The sequence below is a fragment of the Hyperolius riggenbachi genome, chromosome 10 (genome assembly GCF_040937935.1).
Source record: "Hyperolius riggenbachi isolate aHypRig1 chromosome 10, aHypRig1.pri, whole genome shotgun sequence".
NCBI lineage: Eukaryota > Metazoa > Chordata > Amphibia > Anura > Hyperoliidae > Hyperolius > Hyperolius riggenbachi.
In genome coordinates, this window is record NC_090655.1 from 279,639,245 (window position 1) to 279,658,844 (window position 19,600).

Genomic DNA, 19,600 nt, shown 5'->3' on the forward strand with positions numbered 1-19,600 from the left:
GGGAATAAAAAACACCCGCTTTCTGATCATTTTAAACAGCAACACAATTGCAAGATTAAGGGTACTAGATTCTGTGCCGTAGAACTGGTGAAGAAACCGTGGAGGGGAGGAGATTATATTCTTGAAATGTCTAGACACGAAACGAACTGGATTTACAACCTGAATACCCTTGTGCCGGCTGGCTTGGATTAAGATTTGGAGCTTTATGCTTTTGAATAACCTTGCCGTAATGTTAGTGACATCACAATCCCTTTAAAAGACAGACCCCTCCAACCCACAGCCAGCTTTGAGAAAGAAGGACGTCTCCTTCGAAACGCGTCAGCGATTGGCTAATCCTCCAGTGACGTGACGACCAGTGAGGAAGGAGGTGTGTCTCACTAACACACCGCAACACGGAGATCCGGGGAACCGTTCCTCAAGCGAGTGAAGGGACGCTACATTACCCGCGCTGGAGCCGGGCAAGCTAGCCCGACGTCACTGCTAATCCATCCGCAGTGGGTCCAAGACTCTCCCGTGCAGTCACCGGCCGGGACACACGGGATCGAGCGGCTCCGGATACCATCATCCTATCTACGTGGGGGATCGTGAGTACAGCACTCATTACTTTGTGAAGATCCTTTCCCATTATGGACATTTTGCATCATATATTGTAGCCTCTTAATCGCTGTGGAGTGTGGATAATTCCTTATACGGACAACATTGAATACTTTGCATCAGTTTATATGAAATTTAAATGGACTATATATGGTGCACTCATTGAAGATACTCCAATTCAATTATACTGCCAAACAATTACGTTGCTATCAAATGGTCTATTATTGAATTTTTATTGATTGATTTTTTATACATTTTTATATATATTTTTTATATATTTTTGAGCAACACGATTAGTGCACTTATCAATTTTTTCCTACTGCAGTAGGTTTGTGGAGGCGATTGGTGCGTGCATGTGGACATGATATTTGCCATATTTCATTGCTAGTGAGTGGATACGTCCACATTGAGTCGCTAGATCTTAAACTTTGCAATTGAGAGGATTATTAATAAATATTTCTAGTATTTAGTGCTGCCTATTTCTGATATATATTTGTTTACACATTAGGGGTTCTGGGGTTGCCCCATTTTAGGTTGAGCTGCTGACTACACTCTAGGCACGATACTGACATACCTTCTATAGCTTCCCACATTTGTCTATAGCAGTGACTGTAACACACATAACAATAACCTGTCCCCCTCTCCACCCCAGAATTCCTGTATCTCACCTCAACCCCCAAACACCTGTATCCAATCATCTCCTAATTTACATTTGGGGTGCAGCACTGAGGCATTGGGGTGTCTATAGCAGTGACTGTAACACATAACAATAACCTGTCCCCCTCCCCACCCCAGAATTCCTGTATCTCACCTCCAGCCCAAAAACCTGTATCCAATCATCTCCTAATTTACATTTGGGGTGCAGCACTGAGGCATTGGGGTGTCTATAGCAGTAACTGTAATACATATAACAATAACCTGTCCCCCTCTCCACCCCAGAATTCCTGTATCTCACCTCCAGCCCAAACACCTGTATCCAATCATCTCCTAATTTACATTTGGGGTGCAGCACTGAGGCATTGGGGTGTCTATAGCAGTGATTGTAACACATAACAATAACCCGTCCCCCTCTCCACCCCAGAACTCCTGTATCTCACCTCCAGCCCAAACACCTGTATCCAATCATCTCCTAATTTACATTTGGGGTGCAGCACTGAGGCATTGGGGTGTCTATAGCAGTGACTGTAACACATATAACAATAACCTGTCCCCCTCTCCACCCCAGAATTCCTGTATCTCACCTCCAGCCCAAACACCTGTATCCAATCATCTCCTAATTTACATTTGGGGTGCAGCACTGAGGCATTGGGGTGTCTATAGCAGTAACTGTAATACATATAACAATAACCTGTCCCCCTCTCCACCCCAGAATTCCTGTATCTCACCTCCAGCCCAAACACCTGTATCCAATCATCTCCTAATTTACATTTGGGGTGCAGCACTGAGGCATTGGGGTGTCTATAGCAGTGACTGTAACACATATAACAATAACCTGTCCCCCTCTCCACCCCAGAATTCCTGTATCTCACCTCCAGCCCAAAAACCTGTATCCAATCATCTCCTAATTTACATTTGGGGTGCAGCACTGAGGCATTGGGGTGTCTTAGCAGTGATTGTATCACATATAACAACAACCTGTCCCCCTCTCCACCCCAGAATTCCTGTATCTCACCTCCAGCCCAAACACCTGTATCCAATCATCTCCTAATTTACATTTGGGGTGCAGCACTGAGGCATTGGGGTGTCTATAGCAGTGACTGTAACATATCTAACAATAACCTGTCCCCCTCTCCACCCCAGAATTCCTGTATCTCACCTCCAGCCCAAACACCTGTATCCAATCATCTCCTAATTTACATTTGGGGTGCAGCACTGAGGCATTGGGGTGTCTATAGCAGTGACTGTAACACATATAACAGTAACCTGTCCCTCTCTCCACCCCAGAATTCCTGCATCTCACCTCCAGCCCAAACACCTGTATCCAATCATCTCCTAATTTACATTTGGGGTGCAGCACTGAGGCATTGGGGTGTCTATAGCAGTGATTGTAACACACATAACAATAACCAGTCCCCCTCTCCACCCCAGAATTCCTGTATCTCACCTCCAGCCCAAACACCTGTATCCAATCATCTCCTAATTTACATTTGGGGTGCAGCACTGAGGCATTCGGGTGTCTATAGCACTGACTGTAACACATATAACAATAACCTGTCCCCCTCTCCACCCCAGAATTCCTGTATCTCACCTCCATCCCAAACACCTGTATCCAATCATCTCCTAATTTACATTTGGGGTGCAGCACTGAGGCATTGGGGTGTCTATAGCAGTGACTGTAACACATATAACAATAACCTGTCCTCCTCTCCACCCCAGAATTCCTGCATCTCACCTCCAGCCCAAACACCTGTATCCAATCATCTCCTAATTTACATTTGGGGTGCAGCACTGAGGCATTGGGGTGTCTATAGCAGTGATTGTAACACACATAACAATAACCAGTCCCCCTCTCCACCCCAGAATTCCTGTATCTCACCTCCAGCCCAAACACCTGTATCCAATCATCTTCTAATTTACATTTGGGGTGCAGCACTGAGGCATTGGGGTGTCTATAGCAGTGACTGTAACACATATAACAATAACCTGTCCCCCTCTCCACCCCAGAATTCCTGTATCTCACCTCCATCCCAAACACCTGCATCCAATCATCTCCTAATTTACATTTGGGGTGCAGCACTGAGGCATTGGGGTGTCTATAGAAGTGACTGTAACACATATAACAATAACCTGTCCCCCTCTCCACCCCAGAATTCCTGTATCTCACCTCCAGCCCAAACACCTGTATCCAATCATCTCCTAATTTACATTTGGGGTGCAGCACTGAGGCATTCGGGTGTCTATAGCACTGACTGTAACACATATAACAATAACCTGTCCCCCTCTCCACCCCAGAATTCCTGTATCTCACCTCCATCCCAAACACCTGCATCCAATCATCTCCTAATTTACATTTGGGGTGCAGCACTGAGGCATTGGGGTGTCTATAGCAGTGACTGTAACACATATAACAATAACCTGTCCCCCTCTCCACCCCAGAATTCCTGTATCTCACCTCCAGCCCAAACACCTGTATCCAATCATCTCCTAATTTACATTTGGGGTGCAGCACTGAGGCATTGGGGTGTCTATAGCAGTGATTGTAACACATACAACAATAACCTGTCCCCCTCTCCCCCCCAGAATTCCTGTATCTCACCTCCAGCCCAAACACCTGTATCCAACCATCTCCTAATTTACATTTGGGGTGCAGCACTGAGGCATTGGGGTGTCTATAGCAGTGACTGTAACACATATAACAATAACCTGTCCCCCTCTCCACCCCAGAATTCCTGTATCTCACCTCAACCCCAACACCTGTATCCAATCATCTCCTAATTTACATTTGGGGTGCAGCGCTGAGGCATTGGGGTGCCTATAGCAGTGAGTGTAACACACATAACAATAACCTGTCCCCCTCTCCACCCCAGAATTCCTGCATCTCACCTCCAGCCCAAAAACCTGTATCCAATCATCTCCTAATTTACATCTGGGGTGCAGCACTGAGGCATTGGGGTGTCTATAGCAGTGACTGTAACACATATAACAATAACCTGTCCCCCTCTCCACCCCAGAATTCCTGCATCTCACCTCCAGCCCAAAAACCTGTATCCAATCATCTCCTAATTTACATCTGGGGTGCAGCTCTGAGGCATTGGGGTGTCTATAGCAGTGATTGTAACACACATAACAATAACCTGTCCCCCTCTCCACCCCAGAATTCCTGTATCTCACCTCCAGCCCAAACACCTGTATCCAATCATCTCCTAATTTACATTTGGGGTGCAGCACTGAGGCATTGGGGTGTCTATAGCAGTGATTGTAACACACATAACAATAACCAGTCCCCCTCTCCACCCCAGAATTCCTGTATCTCACCTCCAGCCCAAACACCTGTATCCAATCATCTTCTAATTTACATTTGGGGTGCAGCACTGAGGCATTGGGGTGTCTATAGCAGTGACTGTAACACATATAACAATAACCTGTCCCCCTCTCCACCCCAGAATTCCTGTATCTCACCTCCATCCCAAACACCTGCATCCAATCATCTCCTAATTTACATTTGGGGTGCAGCACTGAGGCATTGGGGTGTCTATAGCAGTGACTGTAACACATATAACAATAACCTGTCCCCCTCTCCACCCCAGAATTCCTGTATCTCACCTCCAGCCCAGACACCTGTATCCAATCATCTCCTAATTTACATTTGGGGTGCAGCACTGAGGCATTGGGGTGTCTATAGCAGTGACTGTAACACATATAACAATAACCTGTCCCCCTCTCCACCCCAGAATTCCTGTATCTCACCTCCAGCCCAAACACCTGTATCCAACCATCTCCTAATTTACATTTGGGGTGCAGCACTGAGGCATTGGGGTGTCTATAGCAGTGACTGTAACACATATAACAATAACCTGTCCCCCTCTCCACCCCAGAATTCCTGTATCTCACCTCCAGCCCAAACACCTGTATCCAATCATCTCCTAATTTACATTTGGGGTGCAGCACTGAGGCATTGGGGTGTCTATAGCAGTGACTGTAACACATATAACAATAACCTGTCCCCCTCTCCACCCCAGAATTCCTGTATCTCACCTCCAGCCCAAACACCTGTATCCAATCATCTCCTAATTTACATTTGGGGTGCAGCACTGAGGCATTGGGGTGTCTATAGCAGTGACTGTAACACATATAACAATAACCTGTCCCCCTCACCACCCCCAGAATTCCTGTATCTCACCTCCAGCCCAAACACCTGTATCCAATCATCTCCTAATTTACATTTAGTGTGCAGCACTGAGGCATTGGGGTGTCTTAGCAGTGATTGTATCACATATAACAACAACCTGTCCCCCTCTCCACCCCAGAATTCCTGTATCTCACCTCCAGCCCAAACACCTGTATCCAATCATCTCCTAATTTACATTTGGGGTGCAGCACTGAGGCATTGGGGTGTCTATAGCAGTGACTGTAACACATATAACAATAACCTGTCCCCCTCACCACCCCCAGAATTCCTGTATCTCACCTCCAGCCCAAACACCTGTATCCAATCATCTCCTAATTTACATTTGGGGTGCAGCACTGAGCCATTGGGGTGTCTATAGCAGTGACTGTAACACATATAACAATAACCTGTCCCCCTCTCCACCCCAGAATTCCTGTATCTCACCTCCAGCCCAAACACCTGTATCCAATCATCTCCTAATTTACATTTGGGGTGCAGCACTGAGGCATTGGGGTGTCTATAGCAGTGATTGTAACACATATAACAATAACCTGTTCCCCTCTCCACCCCAGAATTCCTGTATCTCACCTCCAGCCCAAACACCTGTATCCAATCATCTCCTAATTTACATTTGGGGTGCAGCACTGAGGCATTGGGGTGTCTATAGAGTGATTGTAACACATATAACAATAACCTGTCCCCCTCTCCACCCCAGAATTCCTGTATCTCACCTCCAGCCCAAACACCTGTATCCAATCATCTCCTAATTTACATTTAGTGTGCAGCACTGAGGCATTGGGGTGTCTTAGCAGTGATTGTATCACATATAACAACAACCTGTCCCCCTCTCCACCCCAGAATTCCTGTATCTCACCTCCAGCCCAAACACCTGTATCCAATCATCTCCTAATTTACATTTGGGGTGCAGCACTGAGGCATTGGGGTGTCTATAGCATGTGATTGTAACACATATAACAATAACCTGTCCCCCTCTCCACCCCAGAATTCCTGTATCTCACCTCCAGCCCAAACACCTGTATCCAATAATCTCCTAATTTACATTTGGGGTGCAGCACTGAGGCATTGGGGTGTCTATAGCAGTGATTGTAACACATATAACAATAACCTGTCCCCCTCTCCACCCCAGAATTCCTGTATCTCACCTCCAGCCCAAACACCTGTATCCAATCATCTCCTAATTTACATTTGGGGTGAAGCACTGAGGCATTGGGGTGTCTATAGCAGTGACTGTAACACATATAACAATAACCTGTCCCCCTCTCCACCCCAGAATTCCTGTATCTCACCTCCAGCCCAAACACCTGTATCCAATCATCTCCTAATTTACATTTGGGGTGCAGCACTGAGGCATTGGGGTGTCTATAGCAGTGATTGTAACACATATAACAATAACCTGTCCCCCTCTCCACCCCAGAATTCATGTATCTCACCTCCACCCCAAACACCTGTATCCAATAATCTCCTAATTTACATTTGGGGTGCAGCACTGAGGCATTGGGGAGTCTATAGAATGATTGTAACACATATAACAATAACCTGTCCCCCTCTCCACCCCAGAATTCATGTATCTCACCTCCACCCCAAACACCTGTATCCAATCATCTTCTAATTTACATTTGGGGTGCAGCACTGAGGCATTGGGGTGTCTATAGCAGTGATTGTAACACATATAACAATAACCTGCCCCCTCTCCACCCCAGAATTCCTGTATCTCACCTCCAGCCCAAACACCTGTATCCAATAATCTCCTAATTTACATTTGGGGTGCAGCACTGAGGCATTGGGGTGTCTATAGCAGTGACTGTAACACATATAACAATAACCTGCCCCCTCTCCACCCCAGAATTCCTGTATCTCACCTCCAGCCCAAACACCTGTATCCAATCATCTCCTAATTTACATTTGGGGTGCAGCACTGAGGCATTGGGGTGTCTATAGCAGTGATTGTAACACATATAACAATAACCTGTCCCCCTCTCCACCCCAGAATTCATGTATCTCACCTCCACCCCAAACACCTGTATCCAATCATCTCCTAATTTACATTTGGGTCGCAGCACTGAGGCATTGGGGTGTCTATAGCAGTGACTGTAACACATAACAATAACCTGTCCCCCTCTCCACCCCAGAATTCCTGTATCTCACCTCCAGCCCAATCACCTGTATCCAATCATCTCCTAATTTACATTTGGGGTGCAGCACTGAGGCATTGGGGTGTCTATAGCAGTGACTGTAACACATATAACAATAACCTGTCCCCCTCCCCACCCCAGAATTCCTGTATCTCACCTCTAATTTACATTTGGGGTGCAGCACTGAGGCATTGGGGTGTATCTGCATTATTTATGCTGGAGTATAATATGACCTGGGAATACATCTGACTACTAATACCTTATATTTTGCTGCTATCCTATTTATAGTATTATCAGGTAATATAGCTGCCAGTCTTCCTCTATGAGGGCGTAACAATATAGATCTATAAAGTTACCCCTAAAATTATGCAGAGAAATCAGGAGTTGCCTGGAAGATCCCGTCACAGTCACAGTGATCCAGTCTCTCTGAATATCAGTCCTGGGTGTGTCCAGCGTAAGATTGCTGGAAGACAAATCCCTCTCTGCTCATCTTACTGGACTTTGTGCATTCAGCTTAAATCTCTTCATGTTTCCTGAATATAAAACAAAGACACAGAGAGACAGAGAGGGAAATCTCCTGTCCTCAGGTCAGTATGGATGAATGGGAGCTTCTAATAACCCCACATCTACAGCTCCCAATTGGTAAATAACAAGGACATATAGAACTTTCTGGAAGTCTAAAATTCTCATTTTCACTTTATGGGGTCAAATTATGACTCTGAATTGAGCACATCAAAAAAAAAAAATCAATAAAAAAAGAAAATCACACTAGTGAAGAAATTGACCGTTCTAAGGGTAAAATCCACTGGGGGGTGGGGGTCTGCTCCACGGGGGGTGGTGGGAATGTGGGGATGCTAAACTGTACCTGAGCGGGCGGGTGAGGGAGGGAGGGTTTCTTAGCCAAGCTTCAGTCTTCTTCCTCTTCAATTCCGTCCCATGTTCTGTCATGTGACTACCACACTTCCTCCTTCCGGGTTGGAGGAAGCGCGGTAGTCAAGTGACGTGACGTGATACGCAAGGGGAAGAGACGGGAGCCTTGGTAAGAAACCTTCCTTCCATCAACCGCCTGCTCAGCAGACCAGAGTGGCAACGGAGTGAAAATGGATCAGATCAACTAGTGATCAGTTCCGTTTTGATGGATCTGTTTGCCAGTGTGGACCAAGCTTACGGATCCATTGAAGTGGAAACCGGATCCATTTAGCTAAAAAGGTCAGTGTGAAACGCCCCTCACTGATGTATCTCACCTCATTAGAACATGGTAATACATCTTGGGCTCGATTCGGTAAAGCGTGAAAACTGCTATTACAGCAGTTCTCACCGGATCTGCCGCGTGCGCAAAGCATTACTCTGCGTGATACAGGAAGGTTTGTGCGTGATCACTCGCTCGTTCTGCCCAATCAGCCGGATATTACAGCAGTTATCACCGGATCTGCCGTGCACAAAGCATTACTCCGCGTGATACAGGAAGGTTTGTGCGCGATCACTCGCTCGTTCTGCCCAATCAGCCGGATATTACAGCAGTTATCACCGGATCTGCCGCTCACAAAGCATTACTCCGCGTGATACAGGAAGGTTTGTGCGCGATCACTCGCTAGCTCTGCTCAATCAGCCTGATATTACAGCAGTTATCACCAGATCTGCCGCGCACAAAGCAATACTCTGCGTGATACAGGAAGGTTTGTGCGCGATCACTCACTCGTTCTGCCCAATCAGCCTGATATTACAGCAGTTATCACATGATCTGCCGTGCGCAAAGCATTACTCTGCGTGATACAGGAAGGTTTGTGTGCGATCACTCGCTCGTTCTGCCCAATCAGCCTGATATTACAGCAGTTATCACATGATCTGCCGCGCACAAAGCATTACTCTGCGTGATACAGGAAGGTTTGTGCGCGATCACTCACTCGTTCTGCCCAATCAGCCTGATATTACAGCAGTTATCACATGATCTGCCGTGCGCAAAGCATTACTCTGCGTGATACAGGAAGGTTTGTGTGCGATCACTCGCTCGTTCTGCCCAATCAGCCTGATATCACAGCAGTTATCACCGGATCTGCCGCGTGCACAAAGCATTACTCCGTGTGATAAAGGAAGGTTTGTGCGCGATTACTCGCTCGTTCTGCCCAATCAGCCGGATATTACAGCAGTTATCACATGATCTGCCGCGTGCACAAAGCATTACTCCGCGTGATACAGGAAGGTTTGTGCACGATCACTCGCTCGTTCTGCCCAATCAGCCGGATATTACAGCAGTTATCACCGGATCTGCCGCGCACAAAGCATTACTCCGCGTGATACAGGAAGGTTTGTGCGCGATCACTCGCTAGTTCTGCCCAATCAGCCTGATATTACAGCAGTTATCACCGGATCTGCCGCGCACAAAGCAATACTCTGCGTGATACAGGAAGGTTTGTGCGCGATCACTCACTCGTTCTGCCCAATCAGCCTGATATCACAGCAGTTATCACCAGATCTGCCGCGTGCACAAGGCAATACTCCGTGTGATAAAGGAAGGTTTGTGCGCGATCACTCGCTGGTTCTCCCCAATCAGCCGGATATCACAGCAGTTATCACATGATCTGCCGCGCACAAAGCATTACTCCGTGTGATACAGGAAGGTTTGTGCGCGATCACTCGCTCGTTCTGCCCAATCAGCCGGATATTACAGCAGTTATCACATGATCTGCCACGTGCACAAAGCATTACTCCGCGTGATACAGGAAGGTTTGTGCGCAATCACTCGCTCGTTCTGCCCAATCAGCCTGATATTACAGCAGTTATCACCGGATCTGCCGCGCACAAAGCATTACTCTGTGTGATACAGGAAGGTTTGTGCGCGATCACTCGCTCGTTCTGCCCAATTAGCCTGATATTACAGCAGTTATCACCGGATCTGCCGCGCGCAAAGCATTACTCCGTGTGATAAAAGAAGGTTTGTGCGCGATCACTCGCTCGTTCTGCCCAATCAGCCGGATATTACAGCAGTTATCACCGGATCTGCCGCGCACAAAGCAATACTCTGCGTGATACAGGAAGGTTTGTGCGCGATCACTAGCTCGTTCTGCCCAATCAGCCTGATATTACAGCAGTTATCACCGGATCTGCCGCGTGCACAAAGCAATACTCCGCGTGATACAGGAAGGTTTGTGCACGATCACTCGCTCGTTCTGCCCAATCAGCCTGATATTACAGCAGTTATCACTGGATCTGCCGCGCACAAAGCATTACTCCGCGTGATACAGGAAGGTTTGTGCGCGATCACTCGCTCGTTCTGCCCAATCAGCCTGATATTACAGCAGTTATCACATGATCTGCCGCGCACAAAGCATTACTCTGCGTGATACAGGAAGGTTTGTGCGCGATCACTCGCTCGTTCTGCCCAATCAGCCTGATATTACAGCAGTTATCACATGATCTGCCGTGCACAAAGCATTACTCTGCGTGATACAGGAAGGTTTGTGCGCGATCACTCGCTCGTTCTGCCCAATCAGCCGGATATTACAGCAGTTATCACCGGATCTGCCGCGCACAAAGCATTACTCCGCGTGATACAGGAAGGTTTGTGCGCGATCACTCGCTAGTTCTGCCCAATCAGCCTGATATCACAGCAGTTATCACCGGATCTGCCGCGTGCACAAAGCAATACTCTGTGTGATAAAGGAAGGTTTGTGCGCGATCACTCGCTGGTTCTCCCCAATCAGCCGGATATCACAGCAGTTATCACATGATCTGCCGCGCACAAAGCATTACTCCGTGTGATACAGGAAGGTTTGTGCGCAATCACTCGCTCGTTCTGCCCAATCAGCCTGATATTACAGCAGTTATCACCGGATCTGCCGCGCACAAAGCATTACTCCGTGTGATAAAGGAAGGTTTGTGCGCGATCACTCGCTCGTTCTGCCCAATCAACCTGATATTACAGCAGTTATCACATGATCTGCCGCGTGCACAAAGCATTACTCCGCGTGATACAGGAAGGTTTGTGCGCAATCACTCGCTCGTTCTGCCCAATCAGCCTGATATTACAGCAGTTATCACCGGATCTGCCGCGCACAAAGCATTACTCTGTGTGATACAGGAAGGTTTGTGCACGATCACTCGCTCGTTCTGCCCAATTAGCCTGATATTACAGCAGTTATCACCGGATCTGCCGCGCGCAAAGCATTACTCCATGTGATAAAAGAAGGTTTGTGCGCGATCACTCGCTCGTTCTGCCCAATCAGCCGGATATTACAGCAGTTATCACCGGATCTGCCGCGCACAAAGCATTACTCCGCGTGATACAGGAAGGTTTGTGCGCGATCACTCGCTAGTTCTGCCCAATCAGCCTGATATTACAGCAGTTATCACCAGATCTGCCGCGCACAAAGCATTACTCTGTGTGATACAGGAAGGTTTGTGTGCGATCACTCGCTCGTTCTGCCCAATCAGCCTGATATTACATCTGTGGATGGATTTAGGATAAGTTTCCCAGCATTAGAATGATGATAATTCTATCCTACCTGTGACGGTCTCCTTGTTCCTTAGCTTTTTCTGTCTTATATACTTCTGTTTGACATATCATGACTCAGTGTACACGTCATTTCATATCTTGTGCAAGTTCTGTAGGATTATTGCATTTATGTTTTGTACTCAGGGTTTTATTAAAACAACAACAACAACAAAATTATTGTTGAAAAAAAAAATCCTTACGGCTGAGACACACTATAAACAATTTTCTGAGCACTTTCTGGTCATCAGCGCTTTAAAAAATAACTATCCCATTCACTTGCATTAAAATAGCAGAAAAATTTTCGTGATGGCGTTTTTCCCAATCACTGCGATTTTAGCATGATTTTAATGCAAGTGAATGGGAGTGTTTTTTTTAAAGTGCTCAGAAATCGCTTAGAGTGTGTCTTGGCCCTAAGTGGGTGTTTTTGTTTTTTTCAACAATAGTAGTTTTAATAAATTCAATACAATACAATAATTGACAAATATTTGACAAGCAGCAATTTAGAGCTTCTCTCCAGTGTGAATTCTTTCATGTCTGATAAGATGCAATTTCTGTACAAAACATTTCCCACACTCAGCACATGAGTAGGGCTTCTCTCCAGAGTGAGATCTCTCATGTTTAATAAGTTGTGATTTCTGTACAAAACATTTCCCACACTCAGCACATGAGTAGGGCTTCTCTCCAGAGTGAGATCTCTCATGTTTAATAAGTTGTGATTTCTGTACAAAACATTTCCCACACTCAGCACATGAATAGGGCTTCTCCCCAGTGTGAGATCTCTCATGTATGACAAGACTTGATTGATATGCAAAAGATTTCCCACACTCAGCACATGTATAGGGCTTCTCACCAGTATGAATTCTCTCATGTTGTCCAAGGTTTGATTTTCGCCCAAAACATTTCCCACACTCAGCACATGAATAGAGGTTTTCGCCCGTGTGAATTCTCTCATGATGGCCAAGGTTTGTTTTACTCACAAAACATTTCCCACATTCAGCACATGAATAGAACTTTTCACCAGTGTGAGTTCTCTCATGTTGGCTAAGGTTTGATTTACTCACAAAACATTTCCCACACTCAGCACATAAATAGGGCTTCTCACCAGTGTGAGTTCTCTCATGTCTGGCAAGGTCTGACTTGCTCACAAACCATTTCCCACACTCAGCACATGAATATGGCTTCTCACCAGTGTGAGATCTCTCATGGCTGACAAGCTGTGATTCCCGCATAAAACATTTCCCACACTCAGCACATGAATATGGCTTCTCACCGGTGTGAGATCTCTCATGACTGACAAGGTGTGATTTCTGAATAAAACATTTCCCACACTCAGCACATGAATAGGGCTTCTCACCAGTGTGAGATCTCTCATGTATGACAAGATGTGATTTCCATGCATAACATTTCCCACATGTGGCACAGGAATGTGACCCCCCAGCAGGGGGAGAGCTGTGCTGGGTATGAGGCCCCTCAGGGTTAGACAGGTGAGGGGGGTCTGGGGGAATATTTGGGGTCACCAGGATATCTGCAGGAGACTCTTGTCCAGTGACATCATCATCCGTTGTACAGTCTGTGGATACAGAGAGACGAGTCTCTGAGAGGTTCCTGATGTGGGGACTCCGCGCTGCAAATAGAGAAACATCATCACTTCCTGAACAGTGTAAGAATGGCAGCAGTAAAAATATTCACCTTGAAAATCAATAGGTGAATTTTGATTGGCTGTTGTAGGCTCTATCCACTTTCCTGAATCTTAATATTATTTACACAGTGACCAAGTGTCCCAAGTTTGAAAAACCTGCGATTAACAGTGTAAGAATGGCTGCAGTATACATTTTCCCATTTAAAATGAATGGCTGAAATTTGATTGGCTATTTTATGCTCCGCCCACTTTTCCTGGATTTGTAACCTCGGTCACCAAGTGACCAACTGTGCCAAGTGTGGGGACTGTGTCTCGATTACTGTGAGAATGGCAGCCTTTTCCATTGACATAAATGGGTGAAATCTGATTTGCTGTTTGTAGCTCCGCCGAAGTGTGCAGGGGGGGATGCGAGACCCCCAGAACATATCATCCCAGGTAGTAGTGGATCTGCATACCAAATTTCGTACAAATCGGTCAAGCCGTTTTCGCGTGATCCCGGCACATACAGGTCCTTCTAAAAAAATTAGCATATTATGATAAAGTTCATTATTTTCTGTAGTGTACTGAAACATTAGACTTTCACCTATCCAGTAGGAGACCTTGGGCAAGCCTCCCTAACACTGCTACCGCCTATAGAGTGCCCCCTAGTGGATGCAGCTCTGACACTTTATATCCACCAGAAGAAAAGTGCAATAATAAACTCCTGAGCAGTATGCCTGACACTGTGTTGGGCAAGGAATTTTTGCAGAAAGCGGAATGCCTAACACAGTGACAGGAAGGGGGGGGGGCACTTTACCTCCCTTTGTTATCGCTGCCTATAGTGTACAGCAGCCCATACACCTAGCTAACTTGTACTGTGGGGCTAGGAGGACACCTGTACTTAGCTAACCTATACTGGGGACACCTGTACCTACCTGCCTAGCCTATACTGGGGGACATCTGTACCTAGCTAACCTATACTGGGGGACACCTGTACCTACCTAGCCTATACTGGGGGACACCTGTACCTACCTAGCCTATACTAAGCGACACCTGTACCTACCTAGCCTATACTAAGCGACACCAGTACCTACCTAGCCTATACTAAGCAACACCTGTACCTACCTAGCCTATACAGGGGGACACCTGTACCTACCTAGTCTATACTGAGCGACACCTGTACCTACCTAGCCTATACAGGGGGACACCTGTACCTACCTAGCCTATAGTAGGGGACACCTGTACCTACCTAGCCTATACTAGGGGACACCTGTACCTACATAGCCTATACTGAGCGATACCTGTGTCTAGCTAGCCTATAAAGGGGGACACCTGTACCTACTTGCCTATACTGAGTGACACCTGTACCTACCTGCCTATACAGGGGGACACCTGTACCTACCTGCCTATACTGGGGGACACCTGTACCTACCTGCCTATACTGGGGGACACCTGTACCTACCTGCCTATACTGGGGGACACCTGTACCTACCTGCCTATACTGGGGGACACCTGTACCTACCTGCCTATACTGAGTGACACCTGTACCTACCTAGCCTATACAGGGGGACACCCTTACCTACCTGCCTATACTGAGTGACACCTGTACCTACCTAGCCTATACAGGGGGACACCTGTACCTACCTGCCTATACTAAGCAACAACTGTACCTACCTACCTATACAGGGGGACACCTGTACCTACCTTGCCTATAAAGGGAGAAAACTGTACCTACCTGCCTACACTGAGTGACAACCTGTACCTAGGTAGCCAAAACAAGAAGACAGCTGTACCTACCTAGCCTATACTGAGCGATACCTGTACAGGGGGACACCTGTACCTACCTGCCTATACTGGGGGACACCTGTACCTACCTGCCTATACTAAGTGATACCTGTACCTACCTAGCCTATACAGGGGGACACCTATACCTACCTGCCTATACAGGGGGACACCTGTACCTACCTGCCTATACTGAGTGACACCTGTCCCTACCTACCTAGCCTATACAGGGGGACAGCTGTACCTACTTGCCTATACTGAGTGACACCTGTACCTACCTGCCTATACAGGGGGACACCTGTACCTACCTGCCTATACTGGGGGACACCTGTACCTACCTGCCTATACTAAGTGATACCTGTACCTACCTAGCCTATACAGGGGGACACCTATACCTACCTGCCTATACAGGGGGACACCTGTACCTACCTGCCTATACTGAGTGACACCTGTCCCTACCTACCTAGCCTATACAGGGGGACAGCTGTACCTACCTGCCTATACAGAGAGACACCTGTACCTACCTGCCTATCCTGAGTGACACCTGTACCCACCTGCCTATCCTGAGCGACACCTGTACCTACCTAGCCTATACTGAGCGATACCTGTAGCTAGGTAGCCTATACAGGGGGACACATGTACATACCTGCCTATACTGAGTGACACCTGTCCCTACCTACCTAGCCTATACAGGGGGACACCTGTACCTACCTGCCTATACTGAGCAATACCTGTACCTACCTAGTATATACAGGGGGACACGTGTACATAACTGCCTATACTACCACCTGTAGCCTATACAGGGGGACAGCTGTACCTACCTGCCTATACAGAGGGACACCTGTACCTACCTGCCTATCCTGAGCAACACCTGTACCTACCTAGCCTGTACAGAGGGACACCTGTACCTACCTGCCTATCCTGAGCTACACCTGTACCTACCTAGCCTATACTGAGCGACACCTGTACCTAGCCAGCCTATACTAGTGGACACCTGTGCCTAGCTAGCCTATACTGAGCAACACCTGTACCTACCTACCTATACAGGGGGACACCTGTACCTACCTGCTGATACTGAGTGACACCTGTCCCTACCTACCTAGCCTATACAGAGAGACACCTGAACCTACTTAGCCTACACTGAGCAATACCTGTACCTAGGTAGCCTATACAGGGGGACACCTGTACCTACCTGCCTATACTAGGGAAAATCTATTAACCCTTCGCACTCTCGCATGAAAATGTTCAAACAAATGCATTCACAGATTCACTCATCCAGGCACCACTGTTGTCCCTACAGCTAAGTTAAAAGCTGGCGTTTTAGTTCACAAAGGAATGCATTCTTATGCTTAGTCACCTATACTGCGCAGAAGTACCCAGGTAAACATAGGTGTCCTAACTCTGGCCCTGAAACATGCATAGTGCAGACATGCAAACACATTTATTGCATCAAACCTAATTAGGGATTAGGAGCACACCTCCTGACGTCCTCTCCTGGGACATACAGCGCATCTTACCAATCGCACAAGGGAGCTAACGTAATGTATCCATGTGCACCATGCACATACACCAGCATAAGCTGTGTGCATGCTGACAAACACATACAGGGTAAGGAGGGAGTGCACTGAACTAGACCCTAGCCACAGGGGTCAGTAACAAGGAAAAAATACATATATCCAGGCACATCGCCTCTAGTTAGGACATTAAATAAGTTATTAAGGAAAAGGGAGGTGCTGAAGGGGGTGTGGCCAGAAAACAGCAAAAATCTATTAACCTTTCGCACTCTCGCATGCAAATATTCAAACAAATGCATTCACAGATTCACTCATCCAGGCTCCACTGTTATCTCTACAGCAAAGTTAAAAGCCGGGGTTTTAGTTCACAGAAGAATGCATTCTTATGCTTAGTCACCTATACTGCGCAGAAGTACCCAGGTAAAGTATAGGTGACTAAGCATAAGAATGCATGGGGCCGTGGCCAAGATGGCTAACTAGGCAGACGGCTTTTACCGGAGCTCCGCTGCCCAGCATACAGAATCCATAATCATCACCCTGCTGACACGTTTAAACTTTGCCTCTTGGAAGGTTTTTCCCGTCTGCACACCCTGGAGGACTGGGATTCCCCCCTGGAGCCGTCAGCAGAAGGCAGTGCAGAGTACCAGCCGGACCTCGCTGACTCTCCCGGCCCTGCCCGCTCTCAGAGATCCCCACGCCGTTTTACACCTTACGGCGACATGGGGGGAAAGAAGAAGGAAAAGCAAGACAGCGGATCTACACTAGAAGCTCCCCCGCCAACACCGCTGGCACAGAAACCCGCTGCAGCTACCTCCCCGCCGAACAACTCCATCATGGCGGAGGACCGCATGGCAGAAGGCGCCGCCCTACCTAATACTGCGGAGCTCATGGAGGCCATTAAAACATGCCAAGTGGCCCTTACTATAAAAATTGACCACATGGAAGCCAAATTTGGGCTGCTCAGGCAAGACGTAGCTGTGATCAGAGACAGAACCACCGACCTGGAGCGCCGCACCTCAGCAGTGGAAGACATTCTCCAGCGCCATGAGGCCTCCATCCCGGATAATACCAAAAGAATCACACAGCTGGAGGCCAGGGCTAATGATGCCGAAAATAGGAACAGGAGAAATAACCTCCGACTGCTGGGCCTCCCTGAGGGAACAGAAGGTGCAGATGTTGAATCCTGCATTGAAAACCTCCTTAGAGATTTGCTACCAGATGACACCTTTTCAGCCCATTTTGTAATTGAAAGAGCACATCGACTGCCGGCGCGCAAGGACCCCCCCGGGCGCCTATCCGAGACCGATCATCTTCCGCCTTCTCAACTACAGAGACAGGGATGCAATCCTCGCCGCAGCAAGGAAAAAAGCAGACCTGAAACTGGGTTATGCCCGATTGATGTTATTCCCTGACTACACTACAGAAACCCAGAAACAAAGGCAAAACTTCCAACATGTCAAGGCCAAGCTGCGTGACAACCAAATCAAGTACGCCATGCTTTTCCCAGCCAGACTCAGAGTCCAACATCGGGATACCGTCCTCTTCTTTGAGACACCAGGAGAAGTCTTAACCTGGCTTGAAAAACTCCCTGCTTCTAATGGAAATGAGTAAGGGGTGTTTATTTCTACCACTTGGTTTATGCTCTCATCCATTATACCTCCAATAAGACCGGTGAGTTAAACTTTATATTTTCGTAATGAAGAACATTAGACCAAAATTTTTTTTTTCCTGTCGGTTCCTTTAGAGACACTGTGCTGCAGAACGTCTGACTTTAGCTTTAATTAAACTTCTTTTTCTCCTGCTCCATTCCGACATGAATACTGCATAAGGAGCAGCCCGATACAACAGGGCAGGTGGAGACAAGAGCACTGTTAGATCACGTTGCTGCACATTATTCTATCCAGGAGGGAGCTACTTAGAATGTTGTTGTAATGCAGCTTTAGACACATTTTCTTCTCCCCAGCCACGGGCTAAAGATTAATATAGTCCAGCAATTTATATATGTCTCTCAAGAAATGGTGTAAATAGGCCCGTACCCACTATACTAATCATTCTCCCTCCACAAATAGGCACCGACAGGGGAACTACATGTATTTAACGATATGTCTCCTTTGACCCATGCTACCAAGGGAGCTGTTATCCTAAGGAATACTCGGATACCCGAGGAAACATACATGGTTGCATAACTGCTTTCCCCTCCAAGCTGAATTTTCTCATCTCGTATTTAGAAAGAAAACGATATGCAGCGCCTCCATAAATGTTTTAATACTCCCCCTCGCAACAAGACACGGAATTTCAATTTCTAGACTGTAACTGTCATTACTCTTACGTTGTCCAGCTCAAGCAGTTTACCTTGGCGGGAACCCTCCTGCGCTTTCACCGTCTGTACGCCCTGTATTATAAAACAACTCTGCAGAGGAACAACATTATACCGATGGCTTACTGCTGCATGAATTTTTCTAACCTTTGGAACTGAACTTTGTTACATAAGAGGAATCCATAATATGGAGGCTTATTATAGGATGGGAGCAACCTTCTTTCTTATCATAATAGATAATTACTGTTATACATTGGAGTTAAATGTTCCTCACTTTTAGAAGGTTTTAGAAAGCAGAAAAC

General features: G+C 46.9%; 1 pseudogene; it reads right to left on the minus strand.

The window, feature by feature from the left end:
- Positions 1–12,432: 12,432 nt before the first annotated feature.
- The window catches only part of LOC137537242 (zinc finger protein 208-like), a 154,282-nt pseudogene continuing 147,114 nt past the window's right edge, over positions 12,433–19,600 (minus strand).